At 39.6% G+C, this 13,324-nt stretch overlaps 1 protein-coding gene across 16 annotated transcripts in view; it reads right to left on the minus strand.

Annotated features, from left to right (window-relative positions):
- Positions 1-13,324, minus strand: part of ERC1 (ELKS/RAB6-interacting/CAST family member 1) — a 520,764-nt gene that overhangs the window by 129,392 nt on the left and 378,048 nt on the right. The gene's annotated exons all lie outside the window — the stretch shown is intronic.

A 13,324-nucleotide genomic window follows, 5' to 3' on the forward strand; every position in this document is an offset into this window, starting at 1 on the left:
ACTGAAACTGAAAAACTTTTATAAAATCTTCTCCTGAGGATATGTTTTCATTACTTTTGAGAGAGAGAGGAAGGGGGGGGGGCGGTGGGAGGGGGAGAGGGAGAGGGAGGGAGAGGGAGGGAGGGAGAGGGAGGGAAGGAGGGAGGGAGAGAGAGAGAGGGAGAGAAACAGGCAGACAGACAGACACTGAGGAACACAATCTAGGTATGTGCCCTGACCTGAAATCGAACCCGCAACCGTTTGCTATACAGGACGACACTCCAACGAAGTAAGCCACCTAGACAGGGCTGAAAGCATTTTTATGTATAGAGTAAAAACTGTAACGTTAGAAAATAGGATTTAGAAAATCAGTCATCTGTTTCTGGGGCATTCTGAATGTCTATAATTCTTTTTATCTCATTAATGCAAGTAAGTTTTCAGTCATGGCTTTATTTGCCAATGATCTGTGCACTTTGAAACAGTAATTTAAGCTTTACAGATTCCTTGTGATTTAGCTACTTTTTGGTTAATATACCGGAGGAAAAGAAGGTGAGATTTAGTAGGGGGTGAACATAAGAAATTTACAAAATAATCAGAATGAAGTTGGTGAATCTCAGTGTCTAAAATTCATTCCTCAATAGCTCATCTTTTATGTAAGTCATCTGTAAGAAGACAGATTTGATTTACAGGAATTATGTGACCTGAGCTTTTGACTCAAGGGAATGCTGATCTGAGAATGCATTTCCCAAGTTTAACTTTGCTTCCGTCTTTGTTAAGATAATTAAGCTTTAATAGCAGTCATATGGAAGAGGTTTAGTTTAGTCAAAACTGGAAGACTATATTTTCAATATTCTGACAAGAATATTTTGTATTTTGGATGGATAGGTCTGGGGAACTCTGAACAAGCAGTACTAACAAAGGGAGAATGTAGCAGTTTACATTATGGAAATGAAGATTTGTTTAACTAGTCTCTGCTGTTGGAAGGGGAGAGTCTCAATGACCTCAATTTAACTTTCCACTGTCCCCACACACTATATAATTCTGAGATATGGCAGATGGCTTATCCCATGAAGCTTTAGTCAACACCAAAGGGATAATGATAGTCTAAATATAGCCACTGACCACTTGAAAAAAATATGTTAAGTGGTGAAATGAGCTTAAAGGTGAAGGAGTTCAAGACTGTGTCACAATGCCATTTCCTGTTGATTGCTATCATCTGTTCTTTTTTGGGGAGCTCAGACTGACAAAGCTGAAATGAGAAATGTGCTTTCTCAATTAAGGCACTGCCTCCCTGGATACTTTTAGCAGCAGGGAAAGAAAAGATGAATGAAAGAAAAGATTATTCTATTCAATTAGATCTAGTCATGAGCAACTTTGCTGAATGCAGGATACAAAGGTGAAGGGCTCTCAGTGCCATTCTATGCTTAAGAAAAGCATCATAATATGAAATAGTAAAATTATTCTGTATTGTTGAAGCTTTGTGACTAAGTTCCAAATTATTTTATAAATTATATTTTTGGGCAGCTAGTGTAGTACAGTTAATCTCTGGGGTAAAATGTCACATTCTCAAACTGTAATATGATATAACAGGTGACAATTCAGATTGTAAAATTTAAAATATAGGATGTGTCACTGGAGGCTGAGCCATTGAAATGGCTTATTAACAAGATATATACTTTGAAGTCTTTTTTTTATATATATATAATTCAAATAGAAATTTTATTATGTCCACTTATCTTTTACTGAGCATTGATAATATACTATGAACTACATAGAATCAAACTTTCTCTCCCATACCCATAGCTCTCAGCCTCCAAAAATCCCCTAATAGATGAACATGCCACTCTACTTTACATATTCAAAGTATATTTTTGACACCGATTTCTAAATGTAAATGTGCCTAAAGAAGGCAATTTATAGTCAAGAAAATAAAGTGTTTTGATCACATATTGTACTTATACTCATGTAAACGCTGTATGATGTCAGTAACTTTTATAGGTATATTAGCTTTTAGGTGATTTTTTTTTTTTTAAGTGTTTGGAAAGGGATGAAGATAGTATTGTTTGTTTTGTCCATGATTTTGGTAAATTTGAAATGGACACTATAGGAGAGAACAACCTCTTAAAAATTGAAAGTTAGGTAAGAATATAAAAGCTAATAAACAGCAACAGTCATCTAATTTTTAGGGAATAAGAAAAATTGTTCCCTGCCCTAGCTGGTCGCCTCGGTGAATAGAGCATCAGCCTGTGGAGTGAAGGGTCCTGGGCTCAATCCCCAGTGGGGGACGTGCAGGAGGCAGCAGATCAATGCTTCTCTCTCATCATTGATGTTTCTATCTCTCTCTCCCCCTCCCTTCCTCTCTGAAATCAATTAAATATATATATATACACTGAGTGGCCAGATTATTATGACCACCCCATCAGTACTTTGTTGGGCCACCTTTTGCCTTCAATACTGTGGCGATTCTTCTTGGCATTGACTCCACGAGATGTTGAAAGGTGATGCGAGGAATCTGACACCATGCCTGATGAATAGCACTGTCCAGTTCTGTGAGATTTGATGGTTGTGGAACCAGCTGCCTGATGGCTCTTTTAACTTCGTCCCACAAATGCTCAATTGGATTGAGATCTGGTGATTGTGGGGGCCACCTAAGCAAGGTAAAGTCTCCCTCATGTTCTTGAAACCACTCCTGCACAATACCAGCACCGTGGCATGGCGCATTGTCTTGTTGGAAGAAGCCATCTCCGTTGGGATACGCCATCAACATGATAGGATGAACTTGATCAGCAACGATACTTAGGTATGTTGTGCTAGTCAGACGTTGTTCCGCACGAATTAAAGGGCCCAAATCATGCCAGGAAAACATGCCCCAAACCATAACACTGCCCCCACCAGCTTGAAGGATTGTACTCATGCATGTGGGGTGCATGCTTTCATGCTGTTTCCGCCAAATTCTCACTCTGCCATCTGCATGATGCAACTGGAAATGTGATTCATCGGACCACATGACTTTTTTCCAATGCTCAACTGTCCAATCCTTGTGTTCCTGTGCGAATTGAAGACGTTTTATCATGGTAACTGCAGACAGCAAAGGTGTTCGAACAGGCCTTCGGCTGTTTTGCTGATACTTGCTCCATGGCTCCGAGCGTCAACAATCATCCCACGTTCAAAGGCTGTTAAATTTTGTTGTTTACCCATATCTTCAGAAAAAAATCACTTCTACTGTCCTGGTAAACAACCTGCTTCCCTATTTATAATGAATGGTCTGGCCCTCTAGCAACTTCAGCGCGAAATTATAGCTAATTTGCCTACAAACGTCAGGTGGTCATAATATTCTGGCCACTCAGTGTATATATATACTTAAAAAAAAGAAAAATTGTTCCCTTAATACATCTGATAGAAAAGACCATATGGTATACTTGATATTATGTGGTTGTTTGGAAGACAACACTCAAAAAAGTGTCTAAACTAAAAACTTTGTTAAGAACAGGAAACAGAATTCAGAGTGGAAAAAAAGCAAATTGCAAAAGCATCTTATTTTAGTAGCTACCGACTTTTAATACAATTTGCTTCCATGAAAAATTTTCTGATAAAGTGTAAAACGAAACTACCCTTGAATAATAGAGTAAAAATAAGTAAATATGTACCATTTGTTTTATACTTATTATGTGCTTATTCCTGTTTAGTACTTTGTAGGCAATGACTTGTTTACTTATAATGACAACTCTATATAATGTGGATACAATCATTTCCTCCATGTGGTAGGTAAAGAGACTGAGAATAAGATGGAGAAAAAAAATTAATATGCATTCATTGAAGGGAAATGAAAAGATAAAATTATAAAAAGAAAATAAAAATACTAGAAATAATTCCATTTTAAATCAAAGTTAATTGTTTGAGATCTGGAATTCACCTATTCTAATTCTAACATAGTTTGAAGAAAATGAACCTTGATGGGGATTAATAATTGACTTCAAGAGGTTTACCAAGTAATGGCTATCCACAGAAAAGGAAGACAGGCCAGTGGAGCACATTCTGAGTTCATTTCCCATGAGGCCCTAGGGAATAATATAAGCAAATAAAATATATGGATGCCACAAGCCCACAGCAAAATAAAAACTGCAATGCCCCTCCTGTCAAACTCTCCTTGTTCTGTTAGTGTTTTTTCCTCAGTTAAAAAAAAAATTGAAAATGTGGACACAGAACTTTTCAAAGTGTTTAGAAACCCCCTACTGCATGACTAGCATGCGTATTAACTGCAAAATGAGTAGGCAGTAGCAGAAATCCAACTTTAAGTCATGAAAGTGGTCTATTCAGTCCATCCCTGGTGCTTTAAACTACCAGAACAGTTGAACCTGCCCTTTGACCTGCAATTTCTAATAGAATCAAGATGTTTCTAAAAGTGTTCTGCTGTGGAATTAGAGCTTCAAAAAACAGTAAGACCACCTCCTCTGTCCCCTTCCCCCTTCTGAGTAAATTTCAATAACAGGAGGCAAATATCCAAGGCAAATGGAGCTCAATAGCCTTTTGATAATTGCTGAATCCTTGAGAACAACACATTAGCTTTCTATCACTAGCCAATAAGAGATATAATCAATGTTGGAACAATGATGGTTAACAATTTAAGAGACTCCTATATATGTGTATGTGTTTAACAGAAATGCAAGACACAAAAGAAGTAAGAATGAAGGGATGTTACCACGGTTTTACTTTTCTCTCTTACTCCAACTGGGTATTTTCATGTTTCATAAATTGCATAATCCTGAAAATATCAGGAAAGATCAGATAAAAGAATGAGATCAGTAGCTTTAGGAATATTATTTATGGTCATAGACATGTAATCATAGTTTATTCCAATTTTAAGATCAATCTAAAATCTATATACTTAAAAAAATTAAATTTATTCAGGTAACATTGGTTGATAAAATTACATAAATTTTAGGCGTACAACTTAATAATACAACTTCTGTATACACTCTACGGTGTGCTCACCATCCAAAGCCTAATACCCTCTGTCACCTTATATTTGACCCCTTTTACCCTCTTTGCCCTCTCCTCATGTCTTTTCTCTCTTGGTAAGCACCATTCTGTTGTCTGTACTTATGAGTTTGTTTTGTTTGTTCGGTTTCTTGCCTTTTGTTAAGATTCTTTTATTGATGCTCCCTTGATTCCAATACTTCCTTTACTTGTTACTTAACCAATTAACTATCCAGAGTGAGTTGTAAACTACCAGGATATCTCCCCCACTCTTTCAACTCATTTCCAAAGAAATCCTTTTGATTACTCTTTTCTCCAGATTCCCTTACAGAGATCTCAGAGTGTGGCAGATACACTACCTTAATTAAAGTCAGTGAAAACCAGTCTGTAGGTGATCCTATGTGGGCAAGCCTGACTGAAATGCCTGATACATCTTATGATCTCCTCTATAGGACACCTATTTAGATAGTACTTACAGATATTTTTAATGTAAAATGTAAACACTAAAAAAAGTCTAACGTCCATCATAACAAATGTTTCTTTCCACGTTAAATCAGTATATTCCTAGGTCCACAGACTGACATTTAAATAATTTGATTTTTTCTTTGTTCCCCATAACCAATATTCCAAGTTTTGTTGATTCTTCCTAAATAGTTTTAATGACCCCACTGCTTTGTATCTTCAGCATGTTAACTGTCACAGACACTACCATACTTTAATCATGGGCCTATATATATTATTCTTAAAACCCCTTCTCTGATTTCCCCATCATTCTATACTGTCCTATTCTTCCAATGTCATTTTTATCAGGTTTTGTACAACATCAAATGCTATGGCCTAATATTTGACCACCTATAATGTTCAGTGTATTTCTTCCACATTGTCCACCAAGGACCCTGTGTAACCAACCAAGTTACATGTTTTCACTGAAGTTTATGCTACTCTCTCTACCTGAAATGCCTATATGTTTCTCTCCTTGCCTGACTGCTACTTTCTCTCCACTCAGCTTTCCCTTTATGAATCAGATTATATTAAACAGGCATTTGCTCTGTAAATGCCCTTCAGTTCTTCTACAGGTGCGGAGTCTGCTACCCCAACTATATTATGTTCATGGCTTAGGCCTTTAGAAATTTCTTTTGGCTCCCTGTTGTTCGAGGATACAGCAGGAAGGTGACTGTCAGCAAGCCAGGGAGGGTCTCACCAGAAACTAATTTCCCACTTGCAAGACCCATCTTAAAACTATCCAGCCAAGGAGATTAAAAATGGTGGCAGATAAGTGGATGTTCCTGGGACATAGTCCCAGAAGCAAATTGGTATTATAGCTAAAATACAGAAAAACTTCCTGAATAATCAGTGGAAAACTAATAGGAGAGAACCCTGATACCCGAAGACTGAAAGCTGAGACCACATAGAGAATGATAGGAGGGGCAGAGGAGTGAAAGGGCTGGCCGGGCACCCGTTAGACAGCAACTAAAGTCCTGGAGAGATATCTCAGTTGTGGGGGGTTGCCACTGAGAACACTTGGATCAAATTCCCAAGCTGGGGCCTCCAGCAGAGAGCGGCCAAAACTGAGAAGGGTACCCACATAACATTTGGCTGTGAAAAGCAGCAGGGTGCTGTCTGCCAGGGAGTGACAGGCACCCTCTTAAAGGGCCAACACACAAAATTCCCTGTGGAGCCACCCACCTTGTGCTCCAGCAGAGGGAGGGGGAAGTGGACTGGAGCTATGAGAGCAGAAGCCAGGACTGGGTTCTTGGGGGATAGAGCTCAGAAGGCAGACACCCAAGTTTCCTGGGCTGAGTCATTTGCTCACACAGCAGAGAACATCTTTCCCACATACACATTTGCCTTGCCTGGGGAGAAGACAGTTAGCATACCCTATTGGAAAATACCTTGTCCTGAGGCTACTGAAGAGATTAAAAATGACAATTAGCCTTCAGGCAGAAGCAGTTGCCCCACCCTGCTGAAAAAACTCTTGCCACACGTGAGGATGATTGTCTGGGGGCAATTCAAGTCGGAATCCTATTAGTCTATAGACAGAGGTGGTCTTCAGAGGCTTTGAGTCTTTGCCTGATCTAATCTAATAGCCTTTAACAATGTTCTGCACTAGAGATTGAGAGGCGTAGAGGACTACCTAATTCATAGTTATAAATTCAAAGAGACAACCAAAATGAGGAGACAAACAACCCCTAAAAGAAATAACTAGAGAATTCTCCAGAAGAAGAGATAAATGAAGCAGAGATAAAAATTTACCTGAATCAGACTTCAGAGTAATGATGGTAAAGATGCTCAACAGCATGAAAAAAGATATAGTAACTATGAAAAAAGAACAGCCTGCCGAAACCGGTTTGGCTCAGTGGATAGAGCGTCGGCCTGTGGACTGAAAGGTCCCAGGTTCGATTCCAGTCAAGGGCATGTACCAGGGTTGCGGGCACATCCCCAGTAGGAGATGTGCAGGAGGCAGCTGATCGATGTTTCTCTCTCATTGATGTTTCTAACTCTCTATCTCTCTCCCTTCCTCTCTGTAAAAAATCAATAAAATATATTTAAAAAAAATAAAAAAGAACAGCCTGACATAAAGAATGACATAACACAAATAAAGAACACATTGGAAGGAATACACAGCAGATTGGGGGAAGCTGATGATTGAATCAGTGAATTAGAAGACAGAGTTGAAAATATCACTCAATCAGAGAACCAAAAAGAAAAAACAATTTAAAAACAGGAGGACAGCATAAGGGAGCTGTGGGACAATGTGAAATGTAACAATATTAGAATAGCAGGTGTGCCAGAAGAGGCAGAAAGGGAGAAAGGAATAGAAAATGTGTTTGAAGAAATAATGGCAGAAAACTTTCTTAACCTGGTAAAGGAAAAATTCACACAAGTTCAGAAGGCACAGAGAACCCCAAGCAAGAAGAACCCAAACAGGCCCATGCTCAGACACATCATAATTAAAAAGCCAAAAATTAAAGACAAAGAGAGAATCTTAAAGGCAGCAAGAGAAAAGAAAACTTACCTACAAAGGAGTTCCCATAAGGCTGAGACTTGATTTCCTATCATAAACTCTATAGGCCAGAAGGGAATGGCATGAAGTACTCAAGGTAATAGAAAACAAGGATCTGAGACCAAAATTACTATATCCAGCAAGGCTATCATTCAAAATAGACAGTCAAATAAAGAGCTTCCCAGACAAAAAAAGGCTAAAGGAGTACACCACCACCAAGCCAGCATCACAGTAGGTGCTAAAGGGACTGCTATAATGAGAAGAAGAAACAGAGAGAGAAACCTAGCCATACAGAATTAAAATGATAATAAATAAGTACCTATCCTATCTAATAAAGAGGGAATATGCTAATTGACCCTCATGCAGTTGCAAAGATGGCGGCACCCACAGCAAATTAGGAGGGAATATGTTAATTGACTGCCATGACCTCAAAGATGGCGGCGCCCACAGCCACAAGATGGCTGGCAAAGGAGGGCAGTTGTGGGCAATCAAGCCAGCAGGGAAGGGCAGTTGGGGGCAACCAGGCCTGCAGGGGAGGGCAGTTGGGGTTGACCAGGTCTGCAGGGGAGGGCAGTTAGGGACAACAAGGCCAGCAGGTGAGGACAGTTAGGGGCAACAAGGCCAGCAGGTGAGGGCAGTTAGGGTGACTGGGCTGGCATAGAGGGTAGTTGGGGGGACCAGGCTGGTAGGGGAGGGCAGTTAGGGGTGACTGGGCTGGCAGGAAAGGACAGTTGAGGGCGACCAGGCCTGCAGGGGAGGGCAGGTGGGGGTGACTGGGCCGGCAGGGGAGGGCAGTTGGAGGCGACTGGGCTGGCAGGGGAGGGCAGTTGGGGGTGATGGGGATGGCAGGGGAGCATTTAGGTGTCGATCAGGCTGGCCGGAGAGTGGTTGGGGGTGATCAGTCTGGCAGGAAGAAGGGGTTAGGGGCAATCAGGCAGGCAGACAGGCGAGTGGTTGGGAGCCAGAAGTCCGGATTGTGAGAGGGATGTCCGATTGTAGGTAACCGGCAGTCGGACATCCCTTGAGGGGTCCCAGATTGGAGAGGGTGCAGGCTGGGCTGAGGGACACCGCCCCCCCCCAAGGGTACAAATTTCGTGCACTGGGCCTCTACTCAATAATAACCCTAAATGTAAATGAATTAAATGTTCCAATCAAAAGGGGTAGGATAGCTGATTGGATAAAAAAACATGACCCAAATATATGCTGTCCATAGGAGACCCACTTCAAAACAAAAGACACATGCAGCATGAGAATGAAGGGATGGGAAAAAATTTTCCATGCAAATGGAAAAGAAAAAAAGCTGGAGTAGCAATACTCACATCTGACAAAATAAGACTTTAAAATGAAGATCATCACAAGAGACAACAAAAGACACTACATAATATTAAAGGGATTGATCCAACAAGAGTATATAACCCTGGTTAACATATATGCACCCAACATAGGAGCACTTAAATATATGAAAAACTTTTATTTTTATTTTTTTAAATATGTTTTATTGATTTTTTACAGAGAGGAAGGGAGAGGGATAGAGAGTTAGAAACATCAATGAGAGAGAAACATCGATCAGCTGCCTCCTGCACACCTCCCACTGGGGATGTGCCCGCAACCAAGGTACATGCCTTTGACTGGAATCGAACCTGGGACCCTTCAGTCTGCAGGCTGACGCTCTATCCACTGAGCCAAACCGGTCAGGGCTTTATAAAAAACTTTTAGAGGACTTTAATGGAGAGATCGACAACAATACAGTCATAGTAGGGGACTTTAACACCCCTCTGACTTCACTGGATAGATCTTCCAGACAAAAAATTAACAATGAAACAGAGACTCTAAAGGACACACTGGATCAGATGGATTTAATTGACATTTATATAATATTTCACCCCAAAGCTGTAGAATATACATTATTCTCAAGTGCATGTGGATAATTCACAAAGAGACCATAGGTTAGGACACACAACAAATCTCTACAAGTACAAGAAGGCTGAAGTCATATCAAGCATCTTCTGAGATCACAGTGGAATGAAATTAGAAATCAACTACAATAAAAACACCCCAAAACATCCAAACACATGAAGGCTAAATAGCATTTTATTAAACAATTAGAGGCTCGATGCACGAAGATTCATGCAAAAAAGGGCCTTCTTTCCCCTGGCTGCTGGCACCACTTTCGCTCTGGCCCGGAGCTGCCTTTCTGCCTTCCCACGCTGCCCAGAGGCCTGGAGCGGCTGGGGCAGCATGGAACGCCTGCGTCCCGCCTTGCCCCTAGCCGCTCAGTGCCTGCATATGCAAATTAACCCACCATCTTTGTTGGGTTAATTTGCATACTCACTCCTGATTGGCTGGTGGGTGTCAGGAAGGTATGGTCAATTTGCATCTTTCTCTTTTATTAGTATAGATGAATGGGTTACCAATGAGATCAAGAAAGAAATAAAAAAGTTCCTGGAAACAAATGATAAGGAACACACAACCACGCAAAATCTCTGGGACATAGTGAAAACAGTCCTGAGAGGGAAATTCAAAGAATTACAGGCATACCTCAAAAAACAAGAAAAATCAGCAATAAACTATTTAACCCTACAACTTAAAGAACTAGAAAGAGAACAACAAGAATAGTCCAGAGTAAGTAGAAGGAAGGAAATAATAAAGATTAGAGCAGAAATAAATGACATATTGACTAAAAAAAAAAAATAATAATAATGAAACACAAGAATTGGTTCTTTGAAAAGATAAAGAAAATTTATAAACCATTAGCCAAACTCATCAAGAAAAAAAAAGAGAGGACCTAAATAAATAAAATCAGAAAAGAAAGTGGAGAAGTAACCACAGACACCACAGAAATACAAAGGATTGAAAGAAAATACTATGAACAAATATATGCCAACAAGCCGGACACTGTGGATGAAATAGACAAATTCCTAGAAAAATATAATCTCCCAAAACGGGATTGGGAAGAATCAGAAAACCTGAATAGGCCAATAAAAACTGATGAAATAGATGCAGTAATAAAAAATCTCCCAACAAACTAAATCCCAGGTCCAGACAGCTCCACAGGGGTTTTACCAAATAATTAAAAAAGAACTAACACCTATACTCCTTAAACTATTTCAGAAAATCCAAGAGGAAGAAACACTCCCAAACTCCTTTTATGAGGCCAACATTATCCTAATTCCAAAACCAGATAAAGACACTACAAAGAAAGAGAATTACAGGCCAATTTTCCTGATGAACATAGATGCTAATATCCTCAACAAAATTCTAGCAAATTGCATCCAGAAATATATTAAAAAGATCATACACCATGATCAAGTGGGATTTATTCCAGGGATGCAAGGCTGGTACAGTATTTGCAAATCAATAAATGTGATACATCACATAAACAAACTAAAAGACAAAAATTACATGATCATATCAATAGACGTAGAAAAAGCATTTGAGAAAATCCAACCCCCATTTTTGATAAAAACTCTCAGCAAAGTGGGACGAGAGGGAGCATATCTCAACATGATAAAGGCCATATATGACAAACCTAAAGCCAACATCATATTCAATGGGCAAAAACTAAAACATTTCCCCTACGAATAGGAACAAGACAGGGACGTGTACTCTCACCACTCCTGTTCAACATAATACTGGAAGTGTTATCCATAGCGATCAGAAAAAAAGAAATAAAAGGCATCCAAATTGGAAAAGAAGAAGTAAAACTGTAATTATTCGCAGATGACATGATATTGTACATATAAAACCCCAAAGACTCCATCAAAAAACTACTGGACTTAATAAATGAATTTGGAAATGTAGCAGGATACAAAATTAACACCCAGAAATCAATGGAGTTTTTATACATCAATAATGAACTCACAGAAAGAGAAATAAAAAAAAAATCCCATTTACCATTGCACCCAAAAAATTAAGATACATAGGAATAAAGTTAACTAAGGAGGTAAAAGACCTGTACTTGGAAAACTACCGGACATTGAAAAAAAGAGATAGACGAAGGCATAAACAAATGGAAGAATACAACCGTGTTCATGGATTGGTAGAATCAACATCATTAAAATGTCCATACTACCCAAAGCAATCTATAGAGTCAATGCAATCCCCATTAAGATACCAATGGCATATTTCACAGAACTAGAATGAACTCTCCAAAAATTTATCTGGAATAAAAAAAGACCCCGAATAACCATAGCAATCCTGAGAAAGAAGACCATAGTTGGAGAATCACAATAGTAGATATCAAGTTATATTACAAAGCCACTGTTCTCAAAATTGCTGGTACTGGCACAAGGACAGACATATAGACCAATGGAACAGAACAGAGAACCCAGAAATTGACCCAAGCTATTATGCTCAATTTGACAAAGGAGGCAAGAGCATACAATGGAGTCACGAGAGTCTCTTCAATAAATGGTGTTGGGAAAATTGAAGAGATACATGCAAAAAAATGAAACTAGACCACCAACTTACACCATACACAAAAATAAACTCAAAACAGATAAAGGACTTAAACATAAGATGGGAAACCATAAAAATCTTAGAAGAATCCATAGGCAGCAAAACAGCAGACATACGTCGTAGCAATATCTTTACCAATCCAGCTCCTAGGGCAATGGAGACCAAGGAGAAAATCAACAAATGGGACTTCATGAAAATAAACAGCTTCTGCACAGCAAAAGAAACCATCAACAAACAACAAGAAAGCCCACTGCATGGGAGAACATATTTGCCAATGTTATATCCGATAAGGGTCTAATCTCCAAAATTTACATGGAACTCATACAACTTAACAAAAAGAAGATAAACAATCCAATCAAAAAATGGGCAAAGGACCTAAATAGGCACTTTTTGAAAGTGGACATACAGAAGGCCAAGAGACATATGAAAACACTAGAGGCCCAATGCACGAAAATTCATGCAAGAGTAGGCCTTTGTTCCCCCAGCTGCCAGCACCGGCTTCCCTCCGGCACCCAGAACCTGGGATTCCCTCCTCAGGCTGCTTCACTCCTCCAGCCGCCTGCAGGCACCCGGGACCCAGGCTGGCTTCCCTCCAGCCCCGGCTTCATCAGAAAGGATGTCTGGTCTAATTTGCATATTATCTTTTTATTTTAGATGCTCTAAGTCACTAATCATCCAAGAGTTACAAATCAAAATGATAACGAGATACCATCTCACAACTGTCAGAATGGCTATCATCAACAAATCCACAAAGAACAAGTGCTGGCGAGGTTGTGGAAAAAACGGAACCCTCGTGTACTGCTGGTGGGAATGCAGACTGGTGCAGCCACTGTGGAAAACAGTATGGAGTTTCCTCAAAAAATTAAAAATGGAACTCTCATTTGACCCAGTAATCCCACTTCTAGG

The sequence above is a fragment of the Myotis myotis genome, unplaced genomic scaffold (assembly GCF_014108235.1).
Source record: "Myotis myotis isolate mMyoMyo1 unplaced genomic scaffold, mMyoMyo1.p scaffold_m19_p_3, whole genome shotgun sequence".
Taxonomy (NCBI): domain Eukaryota; kingdom Metazoa; phylum Chordata; class Mammalia; order Chiroptera; family Vespertilionidae; genus Myotis; species Myotis myotis.